This window comes from Balaenoptera acutorostrata, chromosome 4 (genome assembly GCF_949987535.1).
Source record: "Balaenoptera acutorostrata chromosome 4, mBalAcu1.1, whole genome shotgun sequence".
Lineage (NCBI taxonomy): Eukaryota > Metazoa > Chordata > Mammalia > Artiodactyla > Balaenopteridae > Balaenoptera > Balaenoptera acutorostrata.
Window position 1 is genome coordinate 49,102,635 of NC_080067.1, and position 25,338 is coordinate 49,127,972.

Here is a 25,338-nt window from a genome sequence, read left to right on the forward strand (position 1 = left end):
CTGGCAGCAGTTGGGGAAAAAAAATTGAAGGATAGGTGTTCATGTACTCCTTTAACAAATAAGTTCATTAACATTTAGGGGTTGTCAGCAGAGATTCACTGACTCAATTACCTGTTGAAACCAAAACACAGGTAAAGAGAAAAAGCAAAGATCGCAAATGGCAGTAAGGAAAAATAATTTTACGTCTAATCCAGGTTAATGGTTGATTCAATCTGTATTGAATAAATAAATAGCTAGAGAAACAAACAAATAAAGGTTGACTGTATGATGCTCTCTCCCAAGAATCTGTGAGTTGCTGAATCCACAGGAACCAGCTACAATATACCCTATATACCCATTTTATAAAGCAAGGTTCTCTTAGGTCTTACTTAGCAATAAGTTTGATTTCTAGCCAATTATGAAATAAATGAAGAGAATAAGTCCTGACCACTTAATTACTGTCATATGAGATGATTATGTCCCAGCTCACATTTTTAGGATTCTTTTTTGTTCTACTCATAGTCTTGCACATTTGTTCTTATTGTTGTGTCTTAAGGAAAATAATTAAGAAACTCTGATGCCAGTACTACCTCCTGCCTTGTGAATATTTCTCTTAGGTACACTGTGTGAGTCAATAACAAAGTGTTTAGTATTTATATTATATACATAAATTTCATAAATTTATGACTGAAATTATAATATATGACACCCAATTGAGCTCTGAGAATGAAAACTGTCTTAACTGGTGCCTTTGTGTGAGTCTGCGACCTAATCAATTTAATTTTAATTTATCGCCACTGTGCCTTCTTGCTAATTGTTCATATATTTTTAAGGAATATCTACCATGAAATATACTGTGGTAATTTTTTTATTTTTTATTTTTATTCATTTATTTTTGTGTTTTTATTTAAGATACAGTAAAACTGACATTTCAGGGAGAAACATGCAGTTGCATGAGCCTTAACCATGTACAAATTTGTTTAATCACCATCACAATCAGAATACAGAACAGTTCCATCACCCCATAAAAGTCCTCATGCTACTCTTTCATTGTCACCCCATTACCCATCTCTGCAACCACTAATATTTTCTCTGTCACTATAGTTCTGTCTTAAGAATATCATACAAATGGAATTATACAGTAGGCAGACTTTTGAAACTGGCTTCTTTCATGTATAATGCCGTTGAGCTTGGGGGTTAGGCAAGGAGTTCTTGGACGTGATACTGACAGCACAATCTATAAAACAAAAAAAATAACAAATTGGACTTAATAAAAATTTTTAAAATTTAGTATGTAAAACACATTGTTAAAATAATAAAAAAGATAAGCTACAGACTAGGACATATTTACAAATCATATATCTGGCAAAGGATTTGTATCTAGAATATATTTTAAACTTAATAGTAAGAAATATACAACCTATTTAAAAAGTGGCCAAAAATCACAGAAGAAATAGTTTTTATTTAAAACATTTTGTGACCCAATGTTAGGAAACAATATGCAATGTACAGCTTAATTTTTAAAGATTTTTTTCCATTTTTTTGCCAAATATTAGTGTTAACTTTCCTAGTAGATGCTTTTGTTCAACTTTCATTGATCCATCTAATAAAGCCCTTCATTGCTTTTCTAAAAGCCACATTAGAGCAGCTGAATGGATAAAACAAACGTTGTACTCACTTTGCAGGCTTCTGAAAACTAAGTGACAATGTTTATTAAATGAAATGGACAAACCTAGAGAGGACATGCAGAAGACCTGTATTCTGTATAACAGAGAATGCTTAAAAGACCATAAACCATTATACTATTTCTAGATGTATTATCTCTTTCAATGTCTTCAAACCTCCATCTTCAATACATCCTAATTTATAGCTATTTTGATATTTCTGTTATTTTAAAAATAACAAATGCTTCTTGCTAGAAAACCTAATATTCACTTAAAGTAGTTATATAAGGAGATGTATTAGTTTGGTAAGGCTGCCATAACAGCATATCACAGACTGGGGTCTTAAACAACAGAAATTTATTTTCTCACAATTCTGGAGGCTAGAAGTTTATGATTGAGGTAATGGCAGCATTGGTTTTCTCTGAGGCCTCTCTTTTGGACTTGCAGATGGCTGCCCTCTTGCTATCTCATCCTTCTGTGTACAGGTGCCCCTGGTGTTTCACTCTGTATGTCCTAATCCCCTCTTCTTATAAAAACACCGGTCAGATTAGATTAGGGCCCTCCCTAACAGCTTCATTCTAGAGTAATTACCTTTTGAAAGGCCCTATCTTCAAACAGAGTCATATTCTGAAGTACTGGAGGTTAAGACTTCGACACATGAATTTTGGGGGCACACAATTCAGCTTCTGCCAGAAGACATAGTAACTATGCATGTGTTGTTGTTCATACTGATACATTAATTGGAGAATTTGAAATACTTGCTTATTTTACATTCGACCAATAACATTAAGGAAATCAGTTTACTCTACTATGATTCTCCAGCATCATATAAGGATATTTAACACTGGCATTAGCTAATTGCACATAGGATTTTAAAAATAATATTAGTTTTAACCATAAAAGTATATTTAAAAATGAAAATACAGATGCAATTTTACATAACAATAAAATATCCAAAATTTGGCTTATCAATCAAAATCTTTCAACATTCTACTCTTTCTCTCCAACCTTAATGCTATAAATAATTGAGAATTCACTCTATTTAAGTGGATTGCTTTTTAAAAAATGAAATAGAAAAGTTAGAAATATATTTAACAGCTGCTTAATATTTCAAATTAATCTATGGATCTTTTATAAATGATTTCAGAGGTAATTTTCCCCAAATACATCAATTTAATTTAGAAAATATTAGTGATAAAATTAAAACTGAAAAATGAACTAGATCAAACTACCTTACTTCAGAGTGTGAAAATTATTAGTCTATGGTTTTGTTTATAAAATTTTCCAGCAAACACTAATCTGCATGTCCATGGCTAAGATCCAGAATAACAATTCATTCATTTGCATTAATTTTCTGTGGTGGATTATATTGATTCTGGCTCTAGTACAATAGCAAAAATGATTATAATATATGTACATTGAATATTATAACTAACCCACACTCTCTCTAAACATCCATTGTCAACTAATGAGGTCACCATTAGTCTAATAAAATTAAAACAAATCTTTTTTATAAGTGAAAATACAGCATACATATGCATGTAAACAGTATTTAGGCATTGGCCAGATACGAGCACACAGATAGCCTAAATTGACATAAATGAAACTCTACAGCAGGCAGAGCAGTTACAAGTGAGGAAATATTGTCTCCTTATAAACACAGTCAACAATGTATGGTGTTTGACCTAGACATTTGATAATAAAACACAGAACAAAAAACCTTGAAGGGAGTCTATAACATCATTCTTGAGCACAGACAGATTCCATGGTTCAGCCTCCCAGGGAGAAGTTCCAAAATTGCTATGCAAGGCAGTGGAGCCCAAATGGAGGGGGACTGACTTACTAAGGAGGCTAGAATTTCTGGGCAGGGTCAAGAGACAAGGGAATGTCAGAAATAGAGCCCAGGACAGACTCTAAAAAGGAATAACAGAACAACTGCTGGCAGGTGAGAAATGAGCAAAGATTTCAGAAGTAATACAGTACTGAAGAAACATTGGATTTCTGACTTCGCTACAGTGGCTAATTTAAATATACATATATAATTTAAAACACTATCTCATAATTAATTTATTAATAAAGTAAAAGCAACAAAATTTATTTTGAGACAATCGGAGAACTTTAAATATTGACTGCATATTCATTGTTAAGGCATTTTTGTTAATAATATTTAGTAAGATAATGTTATTCTGATTGTTAACAAAATGCCCTTATTTATTAAGATATGTATAGAAGCACTTATGAGAAAAATAACATGGTTTTAGGAGTTTTAAAAAGAAATATATTACAACAACATAAAAAGAAAGGAAGAGACTAAGAAAAGAACAAAAAACAATATAAGGAAGGAAAAAAGGAGGGAAGAAAAAAGGAGGAAAGGAAGGAAGGATAACAGTTTAATAGCTTAAAACAACAGCTTATTGATTTTGTTCACAATTTTGTAGATAAGCTGTGCTGTTCTTGTCTGGGCTAACTCAGCTTCTGTTTACTGGGCCCTCTGATATGTTTGTAGTTCAGCTGATGCCTGGAATATAGAATGGTTTCATTTGTTCTAGAAGTTGACAGACTCTTTGTTGCACTTGATTTTCCTACACTTAACCTTTTACATTCCATCAGCCTAGCTCAATTTTGTTCACAAGCTGGTCTCAGGGTTCTGAACACAGCAAAAGAAGACAAAGTCCAATATGCAAGCTCTGTTAAAGACTCTGAATTATGTTTGCTAATGTCCCGTGGAGCAAAGCAAAGCAAGTCACTGGCGAATCTCAGATTCAAGGTGTGAAGAAACAGGTTCCACCTCTTGATAGGAGGAGGTGAAAAATCACATTGGAAAAGGCTTGCTAAAATGTTGGAAAGATTATGTAGCCATCTGTAATCAAAAGAAAAGGGAAGGAAGGAAGAAATGAAGGAAGAAGGAAAGGGAGGGATAAACCAAGCAAGTGTGACAGAATGTTAACTATTGAATATTGTTGTTGGTATGTGGTCTCTTCTCCTCTCTACTTTGCATATTTTGGGAAACTTTTAAACTGCTTAACTTAAAAAAAGACTTTTAAATAGAAAAGTCATCCAACAACCATTTGATTGTATTTAGCAGTTTTTCTTAATTCTCCTCAATTGCTCAGCTCCGCATAAATTCCAGAAATGTTAAAAATGAATGAATCAAAATAAATTTAAGCTTGCATTTGATATATCATTCTTATATCTTACATATTGTAGACATTGCCAAATCAGATACCAAAAAAGACTATAGACCAACTAAAATATTTTCCAAATAAGCTGCTTCTGTAATATTTCTGTAGAGTTCATAAGCTAAGTATAAAATTGAGAGATACTGTTGGCAGTAAAATAATAATCCAAGGAATATTTATATGACTTAACATTCAAACTTTTAAGAAGCACATTAAGGGTAGAGAAGTAGTCACTGCATTTGACATCTTACATATACACCTGATAGTGAAGAGAGAATAATGTTCTTTTTTCTACAAGGTGTGATCCTAAAGAAAAGAATTGTCAACAGCAGAGAAATCTGTCAGCCAAATAGAAACATTAGAATGGAGTGACTCAGGAAGTTATTTATTATAATGTAGACTGCTTTTGAAAAACTAATATCATATTACTAGGTAAAATAAATTGTCAACCTAACTAAAATAATTATGTGGTTGTATAGTGAAACAATACTTGTAATTAGGTAATTAACATACTATAAATAAGATTTTGAAATTCATTCCAAAATTCTGCAGTTTTTCAGTATTGAAGTAGGAGTGTTATTTTCTAAATATTTTCTCTCATGATAAGTTTCACCTTTCCTGGTTCTTAAAATAGACAGAGTAGGCTTTGGGGGGCATATTTTTGTCTGCTTCCATTGCTATTTTCAGCTTGTCGGCTTATTCAGCTCCAAGTCTGGGATAAATGTGAGGCAAAAAGAAAACCAGAGAACTCACCACCAAGTAATTCCTTGGGTCTCCAGCGCCCTAGCCAGTCTGACTCTTTGTCAGAACCTTTTTAGTTTTGTTTAGTTGTACTCATTCCCCCAAAAATAGAGAAAATTACATCTACTCTATCTTCTCAAAAATGGATCCCTGTCCTATTAATTTTAACATTGCTACTAACCAAAATGAAAAGAGAGGGAACTAGAGTGATTTTTAAGTGTCAGTTGATATTCTTTTGAAAATCTACTTTCTGTAATCATATATCTCATACAATCTATTCCAAAATTTGAAGTCTCTACTGGAAAGAGACAACATTATGAGTATAACTTGAATAGTGCTCTATTCTCCTAATTTGCTTTGTATTAGGTTTGCCAATAAAATATGACAAATATAAAGCAAATTTGATTTTCAAATATTTGCTAATGAGAATTCTTCAAGATTTCCTTTCAGTGAAGGCTATCTAGCTAAAATATGAGATGTCTACCTGCTTACTTCTTTCTTATTTTTTTCCACTGTTCATTTTGTTACAGTTTCCTTCACCTGTACTCACTGTAGTTCTCAGTGCCAGAACGAGCAGTTGGCTATCAGGTGTCAAAAATAAGGCAATGATGGCTCTAAAACCTCATATCTAGAGCCCTTTATATTTCATAGAGAAGCAAACAAAAACAAATGACAATTATTGAATTTACTTTAAAATATATACGTGTGTGTGTGTGTGTGTGTAGACTGTATATGTAATATAAAAACTATATATGATATAATTTGTCCCAAATGGGTTTAGGCCAGAGAGAACTAACAAAAAATGCATTCAGAATTTTGGACATGTTGAATGAAATATACTTTGTGTTTATGAGAAATGTAACAAATTGATAAATCTGAAGGAGGAGATTGAAGTCATATTTTAACTTCAGAGGAATGAGCAAAGATGAAGATATTTACTACAATTTTAAGAACACTAGCCAGGAAATTTCTCAGTAGGAAAACCTGGAAGTCAGTAGAAGCAAATTAACTGCTGAAATAACTCTCTGTGGCAATCTGGGAAATGCTCATTTTACCTTCACCTCTAGAAATGAAACTCTTTTATAAACAACAACAAAACATTTTTAAACACACTGCACACTCACACAGATGGAGAGAAAGATAAACTAATCTGATACATTTTTCCCTGTGTGGAAATATTTTCCTTCCGTGTAAAAATCTAAATGAAAGCATGATTTAAATAGATGTCAAAGGCTGTATTTCCCTCTGTTTTTCTATAATATTTTTGTATCACAAAAGTTAAATACTAACATGAGTTTAATATTTACTTCTACCTGGTTTAGATGAATCAAAAACTAAAATAAATTCAAAGTGCTTTTTTAAATAATAAATCTCATTGGGGGAATTTATACCCACTTACTTCTTATCTGTCAGTGCACTGAAAGACATCACAGAAGTTTCTCTTGGACTGTACTTTGTTCGATCATTTTAAACTACTTATATGTTTGATCAAACTATTTATAACATAAGCATGATTTGAGAAATGAGTATGCTTTCATATTTAATCAGTGTTTTTACTTCTGATTTATACCTAAAATGCAGATTCATATAATATATCCCAAATTAGTATTTTAAGTTATATTTAGTTGAACCAGGATTTGACTTTTAGAGTTAAAGTTTCAAATTTGTATTAAAGCATATATTTCTACATAAACTATACAATGCATCTAACATTAAATACCCTCTTAGTAATAAATGATAATAAAGATTGAGTTGTTGACAGATTATGGAAGGTGGCAATGTATCTTCCTTTTTGGTTTTAAACAAAAAATCAAGTTTAAAACATATTCTCATACATTTTCACAAATAATTTACACTAGTAAATATTCCTTTCAACATTTATAGTTCTTAGGAAAGGTAAGAAGGGAAGACATGAGCAGAGAGCATTTGTACTAAGGTTTATTAACTGCTTTATTCTCTACCAGCCCTCATTTCACCAAGAGTGAGTAATTTTTTAATGCATTGATCATATGGAAACATGAAGGAAATGACTGAGAGTCAAAACATTGTATTATAAAGATAACAGCATGATGTAGTAGGAAGGAACTTGGATCTGGAATCTGACAGAAGTGAATTCAAATTCTAGCTCCTTGTCTACAAGTACTGAGCCTGTCAACAGATTACTTGTCCCTAACAAACTATGATATCTCATATACAAATTAGGAAAAATAATAGCTGACAGGTTTTTTATGGTAAAAATGATAATTCTTGGTATTTTATTTGACCAGTGATGCATATAAATAACACAAAATATGTTTGTTATTCGTTGTAATTATTCTTAATAGGCCTGATAATTTTTATCATTGTAGTATTTTACTTCTGTTTTTAAATTATCTGTAGTTGCTTTCCATAATTATCAGTGAGATTGAAAAAGTCAAATTATATAGAAGAGAAGCTAAATCAGCATCATGGGATATATTGTAAGGTTATTTAATATAGTTCCCATTGAAATTATAGGTTTGCTAGAGTAAGAATAACATAATGCATATTTTTAAATTAAATATATATCTTGACTTAGAAATATAGAGGTCTATCAATATCCTCAATGTGTCAGTTTATGCTATTCATCTATATACAGCTGAAGCTGAACCATTCATATATTTCTCCAAATATACATTGATTGTTATTATTTATCATTATGACCTGGAATTAGCTTCCCAACAATGTCTAATATGTTTATTTTCTCTTCCAATTAAAGTAATCAAAATAAATAAATTGATGACTGCAGGAAAAGCTTTTTAGATAAGAGGAGGAGTTCTATAATAACTGTGAGAATTTGAAATACCATCTGACTATTCTGATAGTTTTGAAATATCTAGAATTGATTAGACAAAAACTGAGTTTGCATTGTGAATCTGTTAGCATTATTGAATTGAAAACAACATAAGAACATCAGAACAAAGGAAAAATAATTGATGCAGAGCTGAAGAAGTTGAAAAGAATAAATACTTTTTCACTGATACTTACATATATGTATTGCAGGACCAAATGGAGAAAAACAAAAACTAAATATAGAATTACTTTTTCTATTTTTTCTCTCATATATAACAATTATTAAAAAATCCTTCTATGCATGAGTTATACATCCAACAGTCCTGGAAGTATAGGTGCTATATTTTATATGATCTCAGAGGCATAAACACACAGAGTTTATTATTACTGACTTATTCTCTTACGCTGGGTTTTCCTCCACTTAACTACATTATATAGTATGATTAAGACAAAGCTGACAATATGATAAAATGTACAAACACACACACATACATATATATATATGTATAGTATATGTGTGTATATATTCACACTATGTTTTACAAACCTTTGGGACTGTAATTGTTTATGCATTTACTCACAAATTATATTAAATGATTAAAAAACAATATATTAAAACAGATTTCCAATAAATGTAATGCATCATCATATCAATAAAATGAATGATAAAAATCATATGATCATCTCAATAGATGCAGAAAAGGCATCTGACATTCTTTCATGATAAAATCCTTAACAGATTGAATACAGATGAAACATACAGCAACATAATAAAGGCCATATATGACAAACCCACAGCTAACATTATACTCAATAGAGAAAAATTGAAAGTGTTTCCTCTAAGATCAGGAATAGACAAGAATACCTACTCTCAGCAGTCCTATTCAACGTTGTACTGGAAGTCCTAGCTAGAGCAATTAGACAAAACAAAGAAATAAAGGCATTCAAATTGGAAAGGAAAAAGTAAAATTGTTGCTATTTGCTAATGACATGATCTTGTATATAGAAAATCCCAAAGAGTTAGTCAAAAAACTGTTAGAATTAATCAATAATTTCAGTAGGGTAGCAGGATACAAAATCAACATACAGATATCAATTGAATTCCTTTACACTAATGATGACGAATCTGAAAAAGCGTAAAGAAAACTATCCCATTCACAATAGTATCAAAAACAATAAAATACTTAGGAATAAATTTAACCAAGAAAGTATAAGAGCTATACAATGAAAACTTCAAGACTTAGCTGAAAGAAATTGAAGGAGACACAAACAAATGGAAAGACATCCTGTGTTCACAGATCAGAAGAATTAATATTGTTAAAATGGCCATACTACTTAAAGCCATCTACAGATTCAACACAATTCCCCTCAAAGTATCAAAGGTGTTCTTCACAGAAATAGAAGAGACAATCCTAAATTTTTTCCTGAGAAAAAAGTACAAAGCCTGGGGTATTATGCGTCTGGATTTCAAACTATACTGCAAAGCCACAGTTATAAAAACTGTATGGTACTGCTACAAAAATAGACACATCGACCAATGGCACAGAATCGAAAGCCCAGAATTAAATCTCAGTATATAGTCAGCTAATATTCAACAGAGGAGCCAAGACTACCCAACAGGTAAAGGATAGTCTTTTCAACAAATGATACTGGGAAAATTGGAGAAACACATGCAGAACAATGAGATTGTACCTCTGTCTCACACTACTCACAAAAAAATTAGCTCAAAATGGATCAAAGATTTAAACATACAACCTGATTCCATAAACCTTCCAGAAGAAAGCATAGGGAAGAAGCTCATCCTTATTAGTGTTGGCAATGATTTTTTTGGACATGACACAAAAGCACAAACAACAAAAGTAAAAATCAACAAATGGGACTTACATCACACTCAAAAGCTTCTGCACAGCAAAAGAAGCAATAAACACAATGAAAAGACAACCTATAGAATGGGACAAAAAATTTTTAAACCATATATCAGATAATGGGTTAATACTCAAAATATATGTGTGTCAACTTAGTAATAAAAACAAACAAAAACCACCAAACAATCCAATTTAAAAATGGGCAGAAGAACTAGACTTTTTTCCAAAAAGAACATCAAAATGGCCAACAGGCACATAAAAAGATTCTCATCACTAATCATCAGAGAAATGCAAATAAAAACCACAGTGAGATATCTCCCCAAACCTCTTAGAATGGCTATCATCAAGAAGACAAGAGATAACAGGTGCTGGCAAGGATGCGGTGAAAAAGAACACTTATACATTGTTAGTGGGGATGTAAATTGGTCCACCCACTATGGGAAACAATATGGAGGTTCCTAAAAAATTAAAAATTGATCTACCATATGATCCAGCAATTCCACTTCGCATTTATATCTGGAAGAAATGAAAACAGGATTTTGATTAGATATATGCACTCCTATATATATATATATATATATATATATATACACATATAGATATACACATACAATCACATATACACCCACCCACCTACATGAGCTTCTAAAATTAAAAATGTTTATATTATTTTTCATATGAGACTAGGGGCTATTCTGTTCATACTTATCAAGAATGTATACCCCAGCATTTTATATCTCCCAGTGTGGTGGTAATACTCTTTACGGCAGTGGCATGAACCATATTTCTTCGGCTTATTAGGCTAAAGGGTGATGATTTTATTGTTGATGATGTTAAGATTGGGAATAAAGAAAATAAAGGATAATGGCTGTACTTAGTGCATATTTATGTACCTATGAGTTTATTTATCCAAGAATAGTCTTTGAATATTTACTCTATGTTAGAGTCTGTGTTAGGATATTGTGCTTGGATACTTTGGTGATGAAAATAGATGAACTCTTTACCCTTATGGATCTTTCAGTAATTATAGCTGAAGTTGATGAAAAATTACAAAAAAGTAGTGAATGAATCAAATTTCCTCTTGGCATTCTGATAAATGACTGCATCATCCTGTGCAAATAAATTAATGAAGTAGTTGGTAGAAAATATTTGGGAGATTATTGAAAAGGCTATGAGTGACTAATGGGAATGGCCATTTACAAAGGGGTAAATTTTATTTTTAAGAGCATTATGATTAGCAACTTTTAAAGGAGTGAAAAGAAGAGATTTATTTCTTATGTGATATCAAAGATCTGTGTGCTTGTTTTTCTTTGCAGATCACAACTGGATGACATGCTGGTTAGTAGCTTAGTGTATTAGAAATGTTTACTACATTTTAAAGATTCCCAAATAGCTTCTCCTAATTTTTCAATGTTGCAATTTTATCTTTTGACAATTTCAGTTACATTTCCTGGATCATCCAACAGCTCCTCCTTTGTTGCCTTTGAATAAATAAGCTCTTCCAATTCAGTTTAAGCATTGTACTCAATAATTTTACCATCTGCTATCTTAGAAACAGCATATTTTATTTTTAAGCAGTTATCCCTTGAAATAATTTTATTTACATGGAGCTCTTCAAAATTATTCAATGTTTCAGACCCCACTTGATATAAATACTTATTTATTATGCATTTTCATTCAGTACCTCCTCACAACATGCTCAGTATATTCAAAGAGTAAATGTGATCCTTGTACAATATGTTGAATATATGTACTGTGTCCTAGTCAAGAGGCTGAAGGTATATGATGTTATAGGGAAATAATAACATCTCAACATTAAGATGCATAAATAGCTTACAGATGACCCTGTATCTATCTGTAATTTGTGAATTAATAAAGGTGTTTTTCTATTTCCATCTCCAATCAATAAAAGGAGAAAAGAAACTTTATTATACTTTTAGCAAATCATTTATTTTATTAAATCCAGCATATAACAGGTCCCTATTTTGACCCCTTAATGACTTATAGTTTGTAGAATAATATAGTAAGCATCTCTCAATCTAAATTTTGGTCATATTGCCAATCAGCTGATGAGTTGATCTGCCCTTGACATGCTTATCCTTAGATATGCATGCTTGAGAAGGTCTTATCTTCCAATATATGTATTTTTTTATGTCCTATTACACTCATTCCTTCTAGGAGATACTTCAATATATTAGACTCATTCTTTTGAAAATATGAGCAGATTATTCCGCTTCTCTTAGTGTTTCCTTATACACAAAAAGGTTTAACTCCTGAAAAAGCACATATTCATGTCGGTGCTTTCAAACATATGTTCTCTAAGTATCAGATCCTTCATGTAATTGATATATAAAAGTTTGATTTTTACCCAGAATTACTATATCTCCATGAGAGTCTCATGTTTCCTACGAATATCTTCTGACATCAAATGAATGAGTCCGTCATCTTACAACTGTTTTGTCATGGATTTGAGAAAGAATGTTATGCTTACTGGGCAGTTTAAAATTATATATATATATATATATATATATATATATATATATATATATATATATATATATACACACACACACACATAAATTATGGCACAATTCAACTCTTTTACTTTAATTTATCCAACTTTGCACAAAAATTTCCACTTCTAAAACTTCATCAACACCAAGCCTTTCACTTGGATTTTTTGTTGTTGTTGTTCCATTTGCACTAATAAATATCATGTGAGTCTAATCACAAGAGATTTAGCGAAGGGAGAAACGTAGGAGAAAACCATGTTGAGATGCATTGTAAGGCGGCTGCTCAGCAACTGAGTTGTTCACATCCCTAGCCAAGGGGTTCAATTCCACACAGAAGCCTCCTAAAAAGCTAAAAGTAACCACATATCAATGCCTTTTGGAGTCCCTTGGAAATATCTTAACCTGGGAATGATGGATCTGTATTTGCTGAGTTTCTACAATACTTAATATATATGCCATTGTATAGAGTAGTTATCATTGTAATATTTCACCTCTTATCCAGTCTTTCTGTATTAATTTAACCACAAAAGGATTTTTTTTCTCACTAAAGGATTCCTAGGTGGATCTTTTAGTTTCACAAAGGAAATTACATATCTTCAGGTACCTGCTGGATAATGAAACACTAATGTGGACTTTAATTCAAGTCTCCTTCATAATTAGACTGTAGTACATCTTATAATCAACAATAATCTTAAACAGAAATGTTTAGAGAACTTTCCCTTTTCAGAAGTGTTTGGATAATCCAGAAGCTGTTCTTTTCTGGAATTCAAATAGTGCTTGCCTACAGACAAATAAAATAGAGTGCCTGGGCTACTTTTCCCCAAAACATCTGAAGCTCTAGGTGGCTAATTTAAGCTTCCAGCTTTATATTCTCTATAAGCTAATACTAACTTTATATTAACTTTATATCTGCTGTCAAAATCAGTTTCAATTATTTTCAGAATAATAAACTCAGCAATGTTTCAAAATTCCACAGCAAAATTTGGTTTTCTATTTTGAAAACTAACACTACTTGTTGGGATCATCATCATGTTTCTCAAAGAATACCTGCAACACTCACAGCAGTATCCATTACCAAATGCCAATCCTGTTGCTTTCCAGCCTTCCATTTAAAGGTGTTTTATGAGGGAATAAATATATTGGCCAATTCCCCAAAATAATACTGTGATTAAAGCAATCAACTTTTTTCTTCTCTCAGCTGCGTTCATGGATAGCTTCATCCTTCTACTGTTCCTCAGAATAAGTGGAGAGAACAATTTATATGGAGGGCGATGACCAATGTCTATGCTGTATGGATCCAAAATATTCCTAGAATTCAAAACAGAAGTTTATAACTTATGACTACATGTGCACACACACACACACACACACACACAAGTCCACTATCAATATACTTAGGAGACTCTTCATGATCTATATTATTTTGTTTGCTTCTAGGACAGTGATCTTCAACTTTTTTAAAGAAGAGCCAAATCCTTTACTTAAGACCAAAATGTAAAGTGTAGAATCAATAAATGTCAAGTGAATCTATACTGGCTTCTCTGGCTCTCTGGTTAGTGGTGGGATGATGGACCAGAGACATTCCAGAGCCTTTCTCCCCTTTCTTTGATGATACAGTTGAAGCCACAGTGAAAACAAACAAAACAAAATCTAGGCTCCTAATAGCACAGTTTGAGCACTGTTTCTCTAGGTGTTTCCGTGGTATAGAGGGAATATTTGAAAACTCATCTTGATGTTAGCTTATGTAGGAAGGGTAATGACATTTTCATTGTCCTTGCTGTGGATTCTCCATAAAATGCTCATTTCATCAAGGTGGAAAAGGAAGTATTTCAAACTCAGACATTAACTAAAATGATGTCTTCTCACATTTTCGCTAAGTAGTAATTGCAGCATAAAAAGAATCAATTGAATTTTTTAATGTTAAATATTTTAGATGAGGTTTTCAATTAAAAAAGCATCTTGGGCAGGGAGAGATCTGGGCAATAGCTTTTTGTTATTTTTGTTTTCAAGTTCCATAAGTTATTATAATGCGAAGCCAATTTTAAATCTTGTAACCTAGGCTAGGGTAAGGATTAGACTGAAATTTTGATGTCAAGTTAGTTAAGCCTATTTATGGGGTTTTAAATAGATTTAGTAACTAAGCTAGAAGGAATTATGGGAAAGAAAACTAGACAGAAAAGTTCAAAAGCTAAATAGCAACCGTAGAATCAAAAAAATTAAAAGGTATTACATGTTAAATACCACAGTCCCATTATAGAAACAAGAAGGCTGACATCATAACTATTGGCATTTGTTTATCTCCTTACAGGTTAAAAATCAGTTTCTTCTACTTTGTATCTTCCTATTCTTTACTGCTGCTTCCTAACCAGTGATCACCCCAGACCTTCTTAAAGTGTTTTAGCACCTTTGAAGCTCATGCCTTCAGGTTGTGGCAACTCTTGCCCGCACATGGATCACTGTATATTTTTCTACTATAAATCCTGTCTTAATTTCTGGAGATATCAACAGTTCAGTCAATCCTGTTTTTCCAATTTCTTGACACTCTCTAATAATCCCAGTCTCAGTCTCTCATCCCGTAGATCAACCCTAGACTATAGTTCTCAACAATGATTGTGTACTAAAATCACCTGAGTTGCTTTTCAAAAGTCACAGAAGTAAATCATAACTTCAAAGTTTACCTTAACCAATCTACCTCTATCTGTATCCATGATTTTGTCTTCTCTTCTATTATTGTGTTTTCACTGTTCAATCTATCATCACACCCTCCGTTTGATGTTGGGCTCTCTTGACACTTAATCAAGAATACCAATTATTGTAGTTTTCCCCTATATATCCTTTATCATCAGTTTTCCTTTTTACTGGATTCTTCCTCCTCATGAGCATGCTAGGTTCCCAAATTGTATGTTAGGCACAGATCTGGCAGACAGTGCTACATAACTAGATCAGATCCTATACATAGGAGAAGAGTTAGTGATAGAAAATAAGTGTTTTAATCACCAAGTAGACATTCTACTTACAGTACTAGACTCTCTGATTTATTAGATCTTAATTATTTCACTAATTTATTTATAATTTATAAAGTTCTAAAGGGAACTTTTCATCATATAAAGTTGCATATAACAGAATTTTTAAAGGTCAAGGTGGCCTTGCCTGAATATATTGATCACGTCACTTCCTCTCTTATTAACATTAAAAAATGACAGTCAAAGAGATTTCATTTTTCATTGATTTATAGGTATAGAAAGACACACTGTAAGTACAGTGCTTTGCTAAGTGCTATATTTAAAATAATATTTGCATTTAACTCTATCTGGTTACTTCCTGTGACCACATGATGTATTTAAAATTGGGGAAAATATTTTGCTATAATTATTGTAGAGTTTATGAGTATGTCTCTCACCTGCCTGAGAAGTAGAAATATCTATGAAGTTTTAAATCTTTTCTAAAAATTAAAATTGTGGGCCAATTTTAGGGATCAGAGTAGAGCAATTATATTCTTTAAACAAATTTAAGGTGACTTTGTTTAGATCCTGTTTAGAACACCTCTATAGTTTAATTTTTTTTAAATGACTGGTTAAATTAAGATCCCAATAACTTCATGAACCACACTTTTCTGGATTTTAATAGAGGGAAATGCCAAATAGAAACAAAAGTCACAATTTTATAAAATAAAGTAAGGTCCCAATACCACACAAGATCTAGATTAATTTTTTGTAAAACAGTTCTGTTATGACTTTACTTTCAAGTTCATCACAAGCCTTTCTGAAAACTTTCATCTAGGGTTAATTTGTCATTTTAGATACTCAGAATACACCATAAGAATAATCCTGTAGTATGTTTAAAATGTTATATTTTACTTTAATTTCCTTAGTTTTTACCTAATGTCCAAATTTCTTTTAAAAAATACCTAAAAATAAAATGGAAATGAGATGGGAACATCGTGGTATCTGCTTTATAACAATATAAATCTGGATTTGAATTCCTGCTGCAACAACTGTAAATTTGGACAAGTAATTAACTTTCTCAGTGCTGCACTTTTTTTAACCATAAAATTGGGATACAGTGTCTCTCATAAGAGTTTTTATAAATTAAATTATAAAATATAGTAAAGGTACTTAGCTCAATAACTGACCATAAGGAGAGCTTCATGAGGGTAGTAGTTACAGTTTCTAATTCAGTAGCTTCACATAATATTTCATGTTTATACATGAAATTATACAAAATGTATAATCTTGTAACCTTTGTAGTTTCTCAGTTTTCTTCATGTCTATAATCACCCTGAATATTTCAAACTGTCTTCTTGCTAATGTGCAGAGACTTTACCCAGCACTCTTTTAATAACAACAAAAGAAAGATCTTACTGACTGTTGGGCTTCAGTACCATTCAGTGAGTGTTTCAGTGGTCTCACAATGAAAGCCCAATGGGCCTGTGGCTTTTCTGTTTGATTAAATGGGAAGCCACAGGAACCCATACAGCTCATTCCACAGTGTCCCTCTGACCTTTTGTGAACACTTTTGTATAGTTTATTGACTGTGAAAACAAGTGAAGCAGAAAAGAAATAAAAACATACTTCTTGATTCTGTGTAGAAATAAATTAGATTATCTTATGTCCTGGTATGTGGTTAGGTTATATCTGTTTGCATGTATCCATGTATATAGAGGAAATCCATAACATAGAAAAAAAAATGTTCTTTAAACTTCTGAATTTGAAGAAAAATGTATCATACAATGTGTTTGGAATATTCATTCCATATTTTACCCAAATATTCATTTGGGTAAAATATGGTTAAAAATTCAAGCAGATTTCCACCTAATCTGACAGCTGACTATCTTGCCTATGTTTTTCTTTACTTACGAAAATCTAAAGTGTGTTCTACGCTGTCTCCCTGAGTTCTACTTGTCCAAAATGTCCCCCATTTAATAAAACATCTTTTATTTATTTCTGTCTCTCTACTCTCTCAATTCCCCACTCCCCTGTGTGAGATTACCTCATGTAGTACTAATTCACAAGTGCTTTTCTCAGGGTCTGCTTCTGGAGGAACCCAATCAAAGACACATGGGTTCCAATTAAATGTATAAAAGAAAATCTACAGCATTGTGGCAAAAGTCAACAGTTACAAGAGAACATATATTTTTAAATTAACTTGTTTTTAATCTTTGTTGGCAAAGCCAAGTTTTCTTGTCTTCCATGAACTATCATAGTCAATATAAGTAAAATATAAAGTTCTTAAAATGTCAAGAGAAATGCAACAAAATACAATTTAAAATTGCACCTACCATCTTTTGGTACTAGATATCTATATAACAAGACCACTTGCTGAGTAAGAAATTACTTTGAAATTGCTGATGGCGGCTGCTGGAAATCATTACATAGAACGGTATAACTTACATACTGTCAAAATTAGCTTTGACAGCAAACTGAGAATGAAAGATTGGAGCTTAAAACCACTATTAGTATCCAGATCAAATCTCCCAATATTTATTGAATTACAAAAAGTATATATATATGTATGTATATATATGTATATATATGTTAGAATTAAACTCCCTGGTTCCATTTAGTTAGTGGGTTATGATGATGCTTGGCCCATCTTTCATTGTTACCTCAACATGTTTTGTTTTCAAAAGCATTTATGAATCAAATGAGACTCTTCTGTAAATGGTTTTAACAAGAAAGAATCTATGGTTCATTCCATATCAAGAAGAAGTTTAAAATTAGATTGCTAATGCTGTCTGTATGTTTCTGTATTTTTCTAAATACAACAGAATACAAATAAAGTATTGTATATTTAGGAGCATAGTGAATACTACAAAATTATTTTATATCCTTTTAATTTAGAATAGTTTTATATTTGCAGAAAAATTGTGAAGACAGTTCAGAGAGTTCCTATATAACCAACACCCATTTCTCCCTATTGTTAACATCTTATATAAGTAGGGTATATTAGTCACACATAATAAACTGGTAATGATGCATTATTTTAACAAAACACCACTTGTTATTCAAATTTTTTTGGTTTTTACCTAATGTTCTTATTCTGTTCCAGGATTCGATCAAAGAGACCATATTTCATTTAGTCACCATGTCTCCTTAGCTTCCTTTTGACTGGGGCAGTCATTCAGATATTGCTTATTTTTGGTGACTGTATGGGTTTTGAGGAATGATGGTCAGGAATTTTGCAGAATTTCCCTCGACTGAATTTTACTGATGTTTTCTCATGATTAGACTGGGAATATGGGTTTGGGGTACAAAAACCACAAAGGTAAAGTGTACATCCTACCAACATGACATCACTGTTGATCTAAACCTCGATCACCTGGCTGAGGTAGTGTTTGTCAGGTTTCTCTTATCCATATGCTATGATCACCCCCAAACCTTGTTACTTTGAATCAATTAAGAAAAGGAAAATATTTAATTTTACCTTAATTTATACTTTTCTGACTCTCTTCTTTATGTACATTCAAATTTCTGACCTATATCATTTTCCACCTGCTTAAAACTTCTTTTAACACTTTTTTGCAAAGAAGTTCTGGCAATGAATTCCCTCAGTTTTTGTTTGTCTAGGATAGTCTATATTTCTGCTTCCCTTCTAAAGGATAATATCACTGAATAGAGAATTCTGAGATGGTGGGTTTTTCTTTTCAACATTTTAAATCTTTTACTCTGCTCTTTACTTGCTTGATGTAATTTCTCTTTTTATTACTCTAGAGGTAAGGGCTTCTTTTATTTGGCTTCTTTAAAGATTTTCTCCTTGCCTGTGCGTGCGTGTGTGTGTGTGTGTGTGTGTGTGTGTGTATGTATGTTTTCAGTTTTAATATGATATGTGTGAGTGTTTTGCTGTTGAGGTTTTCTGGATTTTTTATTTGTTTGTTTTGGTTTTTGGCATTTATCCTACATTGTGCTTTCTTAACTTCTTAGATTTGTAGTTTGGTGTCTGTCATTAATTTTAGAAAATTCTCTACATTTATACTTCAACTGTTTCTTCTACTCCATTCTTTTTTTTCTCTTTTTTATGTTACACCTTTTGAAATTTTTATACAATTTTTGATGTTTTCTTTTTTGCTTTCTCTGTATTGCAACTTGGAAATTTTTATTGACCTATCTTTGACATCACTGATTATTTCACCTGATATGGTGAATATAGGATGGGCCCATGCAAATAATTCTTTAATTCTATTACAGAGTTTTTAATTTCTGGCATTTCCTTTTGGTTCCTGCCTAAAGTTTCCATTTCTGTTTGCATTACCCATCTGTTCTTGCATGCTATGTACTTTTCCATTAGAGCCCATTACATATGAATCAGTCAATTTAATTTCCTAACTGATAATTGCAACAACTGTATAATATCTAATTTTGGTTCTAATTCTTGCTCTGTTAATTCAGGCTGTGTTTTCCCTTGCCTTTTGGCATGACTTGTACTTTTTTTGAAAACCAGACATTATTTATCAGGTAAATAGATAAGTAGACCTACAGTGTGAGAATTTATGTTACTCTCACTAGAAGTTGGACTGTGTTTAATGTGTTCTTGTTTTTTTCCTCATATCTTTCTTTTGGCTTCCCTAAATATGCCTCCTTATAGAGTATGTGTGACTTGTAGCTATTCCAGATGTTTTTAACTTTTAATTGAGATATGATTCACATTATTATTAAATTTCACCAATTTAAAGTGTATGATTCAGTGATTTTTAGTACATTCACAATATTATGCCACCATCACCACTATTTAATTCCAGAACATTTTCATCACCCTGAAAAGAAACCCACATTCATTAGTAGTTACAACCAATTTCCTCTACTACACATCCCCTAGCAACCACTGATAATACTTTCTGTATCTTTGCCTTTGCCTATTCTGGAAATTTCATATAAATGGAATTGCACAATATGTGTCCTTTTGTGTCTGGCTTCTTTCAATTAACATAATGTCTTCAGGATTCATCCATGTTGCAGCATGTATCAATACATCATTCCTTTTTATGGCCCAGTAGTATTGCATTGTCCAGATATAAACAGCTTATTTATCCATTCACCAGTTAATGCACATTTGAATTATTCTCACTTTTTGGCTATTGTGAACAGTGCCACTATGAACAAGTTTTTGTGTGAGCATATGCTTAAAACACTCTTGGGCACATACTAAGAATAGAACTGCAAGGTCATATGATAACTCTAAAAATAATATTTTGAGGAACTGCCAAACTGTTTTCCACTGTGGTTATACCATTTTACATTTCTACCAACAGTGTATGAAGTTTCCAATTTCTACCTCTTTCAGTTCTAATTCATTATTACTGGAGCCACCCTCTTCCCTTCTTTCTCCTATTCTCATCCCTGGCTGCAATGTTCTTAATATATTTCCTAATATATTTTCCTGTTCACTGTGTTTTTGTCACATTTAAGCAAAATAAGAATGCTATAGGGGGTTGTATTGGGAATAATGTCCTTCCTCCAGCAGAGATAAGGCTATGGCAGTTTTTCCCCTGGAAGTTAGGCTTTTGTTATCGAGAAGAACTTGGATATATTTCACAATGATTATTTTCCCCTCCCCTGGCCAGAGCCAAAACTATGTATTTCTCAGATCTTCACTGTGAAAACCATATGCTCATTTTTGAAACAATAAAGCAAGCAACAGAAAAAGGTAGTAAAAAAAAATCAAGTATATAGGTATATTAAAAAATAAAGGAATATAAAACAAAAAAATTGTGGTAGTGGATCTACTTATGAATAGAGAAGAACTAAGATGCAATTGGAGAGCAGACAATATATAACTTCAAAGGTACTTGTAATCATCTACAAGCTTAATCATTCTTAAGCTAAATGGTTTTGCCTTACAGTTATGCTTGACATCATATAATATGCCATGCCAATGCTTTCACATTGTCATATCTCTATAGAAATGCAATAAAGAGTAAATAGAAACAATTTTACTCCCATGAGATAATGCTTTACATTTTTATTTTAAGAGGGAATACATTAAATTATGCCTGAAATTAATAAAATCAAAAATTAATTAAAATTAAAATAATTTATGATATACTTTTCCTCATAAACAGAATTATTAGTTCCTAAGTTAAGAAAAACAGATTTCAAATAATAATGAGAGACTGTATCTTTTTTTAAACAATGATGATTTTAAAACAGCAGTGTCTAGGTAATATAAAACTAATGCTTTTAAGAATTTTTAAGGTTCCAACATTATTCCCTCCTCCTCTCATACCAATTTCATTACCTCTATTATTATTTTATTTTAATTTCAAGGTTTATAATATTTCTATGGCCCATAATCATAATTTCTGTCTGGAATTCCATGTTTAAATTTAGTTCATGCTTATTACCATTCAAAATATGATGGTTCCTTCAAAATTAATCATGTTTTGAATGTACGTGAGGAATGCGGTATTCCTTGAGCACTCTCACATTTGAGAATTTTTGTCTAATTTGTTTCTTAGTTAAAGGGTACATTGGATTTAGTTAAAAGGCCATGGATTTAAAGAACTTCCATTTCATGTGTAAAGGCTGAGGATATGCTAGAACTTCTACATCCTATCTCAACCCCTAAATGTGTTAAAAGCAATCTGAAAATAAAAAAAATAACATAAACTTCATCAAAAACAGGAAGCTGAATATTAGCAGTATCATAGACAAGAGGAAACTTTCTAAAGAAGAAAAGTAGATAGATTCTTACTGGAGCAGGAACCCCTACCCAGGATGAATGAGAAGAAAACCGTAGGAAGAGTGGTAGAGCCACACGGACAGCTGAGCGAAGCTGGAAGCAAAATATGGACATCTTGTATGATTAGATTAACTGGAGTGCTATAAACGGAAACAGCCTACCTCCAACACAATACCAAAAACTCAGCATGATGCAATGGGTAAGAAGTTACCTGATTCTAGCCAAGAGCTGTAGTTTAATTTTGGATTGGTATGATAAGCTGTGTTTCAGTTAGCTGATGTCATTAGTGAGAAATAAGAGTATCGTTAGGAGAACTCTGTCAAGTGGCATGTCCTGACCCTCAATCCATCCATTCTTTCTATTGGACACATGAAACAAGCTTGAAAGATCCAAGGTAGTAGCTCCAATCAACACCCCACCCTGACTCTTCCCATGGAAGGCTGGACAAGGAGATGAGGCAGTTGATTTAAGGAGATTATAACAAAAAAATGAGAGCACGGTCCAGAATCACAAAACATTTGGAGCTACTTCACACTATAAAAAAGGAACAACAAAATCCGTAAGTGGAAGATCTTTTCACAAGGAAAACATTCAAATGGCAAAAAGGAACTGAGGTGGAATAAGTAAAAATCCATTAATTGTAAAAGTATACGGTGTTACTTCTTGACTTCGCAACTTTAAAAAGAATTTTTTTTTTCCTAAGTAGAAAAAACAAGGAATTGTTGTAATTAATGTTACCTTTCAGAAATATTATAGGATTTTCTCTTGAATCTTGAAATGAATATGGAATTAATTTTTCACTGATTTTTTTATTAAAAATATTATTTCTTACCACTCAATTTCATTATGAAGTCTCAAGTGTTTTACTTTTGTTTTGTTTTTAGTTTTAGTTTGTGAACTTTCCAATTTCATGGATTTCAAAAAAAAAATTAATAAAGCCCTCAATAAAAGTAGATGCCATGCCCTGTAAGGGAAGAAAAAGTCCTTTTCCTTCTACCCTTCTAAATTTTCAGCATGGACCCCTGTAACAAAAGACAGAGTTACAAGAGAAAAAAAGACCTTTATTAGCATGTATATTTCATATATACATGGGAGAGACTCAGGGAAAGAGTAACTCAAAGAGATGGCTTAGAATTCAAGCTTATGGGCTCTTAAACAAAGAAGAATACATTTATACAGAAGTGACAGGAAAAGGGAAAGACGTTTTAGGCTTCCTAGGGCCGTAATCTGAAGGAAGATAAATATATGGGGACAAATTAATACAGTGAGGTTTGTTTTCAGATTCCTCTTGTATCTGAGAGGAATATATCATATTCAAATTTTAGCAGTCTGGAAATAAAATTGCTTATATATTCTGGTTTAGTTTGTATATTGATAACATTTTCAATATTCATCCTTACTACTTTTTTCTTTTCTTTTAATCTTATAATTCTGTTTAACCTCACAGTAATCATAAATTATAATTTTTTAAAATACATATGCTGAAGTTGTATCTAAAGGGTAATAAACATAACAGTGGCATTGAAGATATAATTTTGTTTTTGTTTTTGGTTTCCTGTCTGATCCTCTAATAAAACAATAATATTAAGCAATTAATATTAAAAATCTTGCTAACATTTTTATGAAAAATGTGTGTTCCAATGTGTGTCAAAATATAAAGTACAACTTCAAACTTGAAAATAAGTCATTAATGCTTAAAGATAGTAAAGATGAAAAAAGGAGCAGTATTACATATATCATTATAAATATCAGAAAGAATATGTTTGTCTTGGCAATGACAAAAACCAGAAGGAACTGCATTTGGTAATCCTGAGACTAATTTGCAAAGCTTAGATACTGGAAAGTGATGTAGCACTATGGCTTCAGTGCGATTTAGAGGTTAGGAAGATCACTCTGTAATTTAAGGCAAAGCCTGGAAGTACTCTATAAACATTAGCAAAAGAATTTACAGTATTCTGTCAATACTAGTATGTGGCATGCTTCTTTAGAGCCAGTGAATTTGTCATGAAGGTCTCATTAAAACGGAGTGAGTGTGCTGATCAAATCACAGCTCATAAGTCATGGAACACATTCAAGGCTACACAAATTATGGTATTTCGTTGTTTTTCTTCAGATGGTTCCTTGACGAATTAGTAAAGTTAGAAGCTTGATTTTTTTTTATTTCTTAAAGGTTTGTCAGAGGAATTTTTGAAATAAAAGTTAGAAGTGTTTCTGTCCTTTAAAAATATGGTCTACCTTTTTTCCATCATCAGGGCACCACTGCGACAACTGGAACCTTGACTCAAACTATAGCCAATTGTCTTACTTGAGCTTGTAGAAGAAATAAGGATGTACTACCCTAACCCAAAGAGAAAAATTTAGACATGACACAGATTATTCATAACCCCCATCATCACCTAAGGCTCTCATATGAGTGAGTCAGTTTGAAAAGAAGAAACCACGAATATAAAGAACTGATTTCACTATTTTATAACTTGCTACAAAATAAATGTTTGCTTATGTTTATCAAAATTGGAAAGCAATGTTGTTAAAAACCAATGTGAGGCGTTTGGTCTAAGATTCATTTAAGAGAAAAACATTGTTCCTTTTTTAAATAAAAATGTATTAATGGCATTACTGCTAATGCAGTGCAAGTCACATGATGCCATGTAAGAGATACTTAAACCAAAAATATTAATTGATTACATAGCAAAGTGGTAGTTTAAATTATTTGAAATCTGTATAGATCTACAATTACGAGTGTACAGGATTGTTATTTTAAAAACACATGGTTAATTTTCTGTTTGGTCTATTCATCTAAAGACCTACTAAAAATTTCCTTTTCAATATATATAGTTTTCATTTTAGAGTCATGAAAACCTGTCTGCTTTCTTCTCTTTAGCGTTTTTTCTCCTAAATATAGTTAAGCTCT

General features: G+C 31.9%; 1 long non-coding RNA gene across 1 annotated transcript; it reads right to left on the bottom strand.

Moving 5' to 3' along the window:
- Window positions 1-885: 885 nt before the first annotated feature.
- On the bottom strand, window positions 886-22,534 carry LOC103013926 (uncharacterized). The gene is made up of 4 exons (XR_451220.1): window positions 22,440-22,534; window positions 13,813-14,060; window positions 10,722-10,755; window positions 886-1,216 (listed from the first exon to the last, which is right to left on the bottom strand). It is a non-coding gene; the product is annotated as an uncharacterized LOC103013926 (long non-coding RNA).
- Window positions 22,535-25,338: the final 2,804 nt, after the last annotated feature.